Source organism: Salvelinus sp. IW2-2015, linkage group LG31 (genome assembly GCF_002910315.2).
Source record: "Salvelinus sp. IW2-2015 linkage group LG31, ASM291031v2, whole genome shotgun sequence".
NCBI lineage: Eukaryota > Metazoa > Chordata > Actinopteri > Salmoniformes > Salmonidae > Salvelinus > Salvelinus sp. IW2-2015.
The window spans coordinates 11,277,809-11,285,127 of record NC_036870.1 but is presented as its reverse complement, the minus strand read 5'-3'; positions in this window follow the sequence as shown (position 1 = coordinate 11,285,127).

The window sequence follows — 7,319 nt, the reverse complement described above, 5'->3', positions numbered from 1 at the left end:
TTTTGTTTACTCAAATGGACTCCAATGGACATTGGCTAGTAGCGATCATCAACCACATGGACAGATTATTTGTGTTGTGTAATGTATATGGATACTGTTCTAGTCCTCCAAATAACTTACTTCTAGAGGAAATTGAAGAAATTCTTAAAAGTCTTCTGAGAAAATATCCATCCAGTCAGATTATAGTTGGTGGAGATTTTAATATGGTTTATTCTAATGAGACGGATAGATTGCCCCATAGGCCTAACATTGGTGTGAACAAGTTGGTGAATATGGAGAGTTAAAAACCCTGGAGAGAAACAATACACATGGAATAATAGAGATCATTCTTTACAATCAAGAATTGATTTGTGGGTGATAACCTCTAGTCTTAAAAATACTGCCTGCAGTCCTGATGGATCATAAAGTCATATGGTTGACTGTAAGAATGTGCAGTAATGATGGTAAGAAATACTCTGGTGGTTATTGGAAATTAAATAACTCATTGTTATTGCATGATGATTAAAAAAATGTGATTAAGAATCTAATTTCTGTTTTCTGGAGTTTAGCTACATCTAATGCAGAATATGGGAAATATTGGTAACTGCTGGAATCTAAAATCCGCTCAGCCTGTATTAATTATGGAAAACGGCTTGCTTTAAGAAGGAGATGTGAGGTAGCTGAACTCTAAGAAAATTGCGGATATCACAGAGATTGAGCATCTTGATCTTAATGAGAACGCTAAATTGAATGATTTACAGAATCAACTAAGATACATTGTATGAGGAAAAGGCTAGAGGAGCTTTCATAAGATCCAGAAAACTTGAAAAAGGTGAAAATAACACTTTTTTTATTTGGAAAAGAGGAGAGGGGAACTCAACACACTTCAGAAACTTAAGATGAATYGGGTTACCACTGAGGATAGAGAGTTGTTATCAGACTTTACCACTGAGTTTTATGAGAATCTTTACTCCTTAGATAACAATTTGAGTGACTCTAAGGATCTCCTTGATTCTATAGAGAATGTTAATTCGGTTAGTGAAGAATTCCATCGGTCTTGTTGTCAAGATTCATCCATTATGGACATCCAGTACGGGGTTGCTCAGTTAAAACATAACAAATCTCCAGGTTTTGATGGATTAACCTCTGAATTTGAGAGAACCTTCTCTGAAGAAATAGCACCATTTTTACTTGAAACCTTTAAGGAGGCTATTAAGAAGGGAGAACTACCTGCCTCTCTGAAGCAAGGGTTATTACTCTTATACCTAAACCACACAAGGATCTCTTAAATATTGATAATTGGCGTCCATTCACACTCCTAAATAACGACTACAAAATTATAGCCTTAATCAAAGGTTAAAGTCTTGCTTGAATGATCTGATTGATGAATGTCAATCAAGGTTTATGAGAGGGCGCCATATATCTAATATTCTGAGGCTTGTGTTAGACTTGGTTGAGTATTGTCATCTATTGGATGACTTCCCTGTTATCCTATTTTTGGATTTTCAGAAAGCATTTGATACAGTAAGTCACAATTTTATCTTTGATTGTCTAAACATTTGAAATGTGGTTGTTTTTTGTTGATGCTATTAGAACTCTGTATAATGGTGGCAACAGCTGTATCAAACTCTGTCATGGAACATCCTCAAGGTTTATACATTTACAAAGGAATCGACAAGGTTGTCCAATTTTTTATATCTCAAAGTTATGCTCACTAGTACATAAAAGTAAATTTGAAGGCATTACATTCCAGGCAGAGAGATCAAGATATCCAAACTGCGGATGACACCTCACTTTTGAAAAATGTGTCACAAGCTAGATTAGCATTGGATATCGTGAAGCAGTTTCTCCAAAATATCAGGTTTGGCATTAAATCTTTCCAAATGTGAGATGTTTGTTTTGAAAGGAGCTGTCAATCCAGCAGATTGTAACATCTCTGAAAAAGATACTGTAACCTACCTCGGTGTAAAGATCACCAAAAATCTTAAGCTGTGAATGATCTTAATTTGAACCCTGTAACTGAATCTGTTAACAGCTATTAAGCTGAGTGACTATCTCGTGCATCCTGTCTTTTTCACCATTGACATTCCCAAATCCACTTGCTGTACCTTAGATGGGCTTAAACCACATAAGATAAATAGAGATGTTATCACCAACAGGGTTTGTGATGGCGGTCTAAATATAATTTTGCCACGATGGGAATTGCAAAGAGAGCAGAAAACAGACCAGTACCCAGACTATTGATAGGCCTACAGTATTCTTACCTTTGAACAAGGACTGGGTCCTCTTGGTCCAGGTGGGATCATGATCTTTATGAATAAAACAATTTCAGCAATTTTTCCTATAAATCTAAACAGGTTTCATAAGTCACATGTTGTTGTTATGAATTAGGGGGATTCCATAGCATGTGGGCTACATTGTAAAAAGTATAACTTCTCCTCTGGGGTTGCTAGGTATCATAATGTGGACATGGCACCCTATTCCCTATGTAGTGCACTACTTTTGACCAAGACCCGATAGTACACTACTTTTTACCAAACGGCGCTACGTTCCGTAATTAGTTTACTGGGCTAAAGTAGTGTAGTAGGAAATATGGTGTCATTTGGYACGAATACTCAACATAGTATTAGTCCGGACTGAATATGTAATATTGTTGTCTGTACATTGTAAACTCGGTAAAGGTACCGTCCTGAACTGTAACACGGTCCATGCTTCCCAAGGTGACCTGAGCATCGTCACCGACGCAGTAATACTTCCTATACAAGTAGACTGCTGAACCGGTCACAAGCATCAGGCCAGCTGCACACAGAAGCAGCCGCTGGCGGATCAATCTCAGCGGGCTCGCTGTCAAAAAACMACGGAACGTAAGCCTACTCATTATCGCCATTTGTCAACTGACTACAGTGGTTTTGACTGAGTTCAAAACCATCTGACACTGATTTCTTAGAATTACAGGGTTTTATACAGAATCTTACATCATGGTTGTCTTTGTCAAAATTGATGAACGATTACCAAACTGATAACTCAACAGTGACGTCAATTAAATTGTATTTTGGTGTGATCTGGTAGTTTATAAAATTAAACTATGAACCATGGTTGAGGGAACAGTATCCTAAGAGTCATAAATGTATTTGTGTAACAATCTTCAAAATGWTATTACATTTGATGTTTTGGTGCCTTTAGACTTAAGGAAATTCAGAAAGCTGATTGAGGACCTTATTACGGATTAATGTGTCTGTTTTTTATGACTGTGTCCATGTTTTCTTTCTGCATGCCTTTTAAATTTGTGTATTTCTGTAATTCAGGGCTCATCTGTGTGTAAAAGATACATTGACCTCAGTATGACTCCCTGATGATATAAAAGTMAATAAATCTAGGTTCCGAATCAATACAGATATTTAATTTGCCAATCCAGTTACAGTATATGCCATTAATGTAACAGGTTATCCTATTCATAGCCATAGCTGTGAAAAAATAAATCAATGCTCTCCTCTAGTGGGCTAGAGGGCTTATTGCACCTGGAGGAGGGTTACTTACTTAGGCTCTTGTAGTTGACCAGAAATTCATGTTCCTTCTTTCAAATCTGATGAATATARAATCAGTATTATTACCTAGACAACTGTATTGATATTATAGAAGGCTACAATAAAAGTCCTAAATAATCTACTTCTTGTGTGGTGGGACCCCTACTCATCTCGTACCAGGTAGGACAGAATTATTCTTCCAACATCCATTAGTTATGATGATCATTTAATCCCTCTTGTTTGAATCAGAGCAGAGGCTTGTTTCAAAACTCAGATGAACAATGATGATTTGAACCCCATATTTATTCAAAATCTGCATAGGGGAGAGTGAGGTAGTTTGAGCCAAAGGGGTAAGTTGAGCCACCCTCGTTTCGAGGAAACCATACACAAAATGAATATTTAGGAAGTCAGAAAGCATTTGATACAGTAAGTCACAATTTATCTTTGATTGTCTTAAACATTTGAAATGTGGTTGTTTTTGTTGATGCTATTAGAACTCTGTATAATGGTGGCAATAGCTGTATCAAACTCTGTCATGGAACATCCTCAAGGTTTATACATTTACAAAGGAATAGACAAGGTTGTCCAATTTTTGTATATCTCAAATGTTATGCTCACTAGTACATAAAAGTAAATTTGAAGGCATTACATTCCAGGCAGAGAGATCAAGATATCCAAACTGGGATGACACCTCACTTTTGAAAAATGTGTCACAAGCTAGATTAGCATTGGATATCGTGAAGCAGTTCTCCAAAATATCAGGTTTGGCATTAAATCTTTCCAAATGTGAGATGTTTGTTTTGAAAGGAGCTGTCAATCACAGCAGATTGTAACATCTCTGAAAAAGATACTGTAACCTACCTCGGTGAAAGATCACAAAAATCTTCAAGGCTGTGAATGATCTTAATTTGAACCCTGTAACTGAATCTGTTAACAGCTATTAAGCTGAGTGACAATTTGTGCATCCTGTCTTTTTCACCATTGACATTCCCAAATCCACTTGCTGTACCTTAGAATGGGCTTTAAGCCACATAAGATAAATAGAGATGTTATCACCAACAGGGTTTGTGATGGCGGTCTAAATATATTTTGCCACGATGGAATTGACAGAGAGCAGAAACAGACCAGTACCGACTATTGATAGGCCTACAGTATTCTTACCTTGAACAAGGACTGGGTCCTCTTGGTCCAGGTGGGATCATGATCTTTATGAATAAAACAATTCAGCAATTCTTTCCTATAAATCTAACAGGTTTTCCAAGGTCAATGTTGTGTTTTATTAATAGGGGGATTCCATAGCATGTGGGCTACATTGTAAAAAGTATAACATCTCCTCTGGGGTTGCTAGGTATCATAATGTGGACATGGCACCCTATTCCCTATGTAGTGCACTACTTTTGACCAACGACCGATAGTACACTACTTTTTACCAAACGGCGCTACGTTCCGTAATTAGTTTACTGGGCTAAAGTAGTGTAGTAGGAAATATGGTGTCATTTGAACGAATACTCAACATAGTATTAGTCCGGACTGAATATGTAATATTGTTGTCTGTACATTGTAAACTCGGTAAAGGTACCGTCCTGACTGTAACACGGTCCATGCTTCCCAAGGTGAACCTGAGCATCGTCACCGACGCAGTAATACTTCCTATACAAGTAGACTGCTGAACCGGTCCACAAGCATCAGGCAGCTGCACACAGAAGCAGCCGCTGGCGGATCACTCAGCGGGCTCGCTGTCAAAAAACTACGGAACGTAAGCCTACTCATTATCGGCATTTGTCACCTGACTACAGTGATTTTGACCGAGTTCAAAACCATCTGACATGATTTCTTAAGATTACAGGGTTTTATACAGAATCTTACATCATGGTGTCTTTGTCAAATTGATGAACGATTACCAAACTGATAACTCAACAAGTGACGTCAATTAAATTGTATTTTGTGTGATCTGGTAGTTTATAAAATTAAACTATGAACCATGGTTGAGGGAACAGTATCCTAAGAGTCATAAATGTATTTGTGTAACATCTTCAAAATGTTATTACATTTGATGTTTTGGTGGCCTTTAGACTTAAGGAAATTCAGAAAGCTGATTGAGGACCTTATTACGGATTAATGGTGTCTGTTTTTTATGACTGTGTCATGTTTTCTTTCTGCATGCCTTTTAAATTTTGTGTATTTCTGTAATTCAGGGCTCATCTGTGTGTAAAAGATACATTGACCTCAGTATGACTCCCTGATGATATAAAAGTTAATAAAATCTAGGTTCCGAATCAAAACAGATATTTATTTGCCAATCCAGTTACAGTATATGCCATTAATGTAACAGGTTATCCTATTCATAGCCATAGCTGTGAAAAAAATAAATCAATGCTCTCCTCTAGTGGGCTAAGAGGCTTATTGCACCTGGAGGAGGGTTACTTACTTAGGCTCTTGTAGTTGACAGAAATTCATGTTCCTTCTTTCAAATCTGATGAATATATAATCAGTATTATTACCTAGACAACTGTATTGATATTATAGAAGGCTACAATAAAAGTCCTAAATAATCTACTTCTTGTGTGTGGGACCCTACTCATCTCGTACCAGGTAGGACAGAATTATTCTTCAACATCCATTAGTTTTGAATGATCATTTTAATCCCTCTTGTTTGAATCAGAGCAGAGGCTTGTTAAAAACTCAGATGAACAATGATGATTTGAACCCCATATTTATTCAAAATCTGCATAGGGAGAGTGAGGAGTTTGAGCCAAAGGGGTAAGTTGAGCCACCTCGTTTCGAGGAAACCATACACAAATGAATATTTAGGAAAGCAGTCATCATTTCATGGAGTCATGAAGAAAGAAACCACATGGAAAAAGAGATAAGCAAGTAAGGTCAAAACAGATTTTACCAAGTCAATGCTTGTCTCTAATCAAAGTAGATTAATTTTAAGATTGTTCTGTCATCAGTTGGGATCTCTAGAAGCTTTAATATGAGGTCCTAAACCTGTCATGAAAGTGCATCGTTGTAGCTGTGTCGGCAAAATAAGTCAAATTGTTTTCCTTGGGTAAGTTGAACCAATGGAAAGTTGAGCAAACTGAAGTATTTTCTCCCAGCGACTCCTTGTGGCGGCCGGGTGCATGCATGCTGCTGTTCGGTAAGCCCTGTACGGTGTTTCCTCCGACACATTGGTGCTGCTGGCTTGCGCTTAAGCGAGCAGTGTGTCAAGAAGCTTGGCGGGTCGTGTTTGAGGACGCATGGCTCTCGACCTTCACCCTCTCCGAGTCCGTAGGGGAGTAGCAGAGATGGGAAAAGACTGGATATCACGAAATTGAGGAAAAAAGGGGGTTTAAAAAAGTACGAATTAATTAAAAAAAAATAGATATGTTTGTTAGGTGTTAAACCTGTGTTAGAAGATGCATAAAATGAATTGAAATACAAAAAAGTGATTGTCATTGGTTTGTTAGGTTCTAATTCTCAGAGTAAATAACTCAACTGGAACAAGCTTAAACAAGTTTAATTCTTCCAAAGGCTCATACAGCTGCTTCAGACATCGACATTCACACAAGCACTGATATTTAACCTTTCTCTAGGCTGTCTCCTCCTCTACATCTGAACAGCCAATGCATCTCTGTTGCTAGACAGAACTTAGTGAGATTGTTTTTCCTCACTTATCTGACCTGACCTCTACCCCATAGTGCGTTACTCCTCCCAACTCAAGGTGTCATGGTGATTGATACCAGACTGTGTCTCTTTCCTCCCAGAGGATCCCTCCATAAGATCTGATGGCTAACAGTAACATATCCTGACATAATGTAACGTTATCATTTA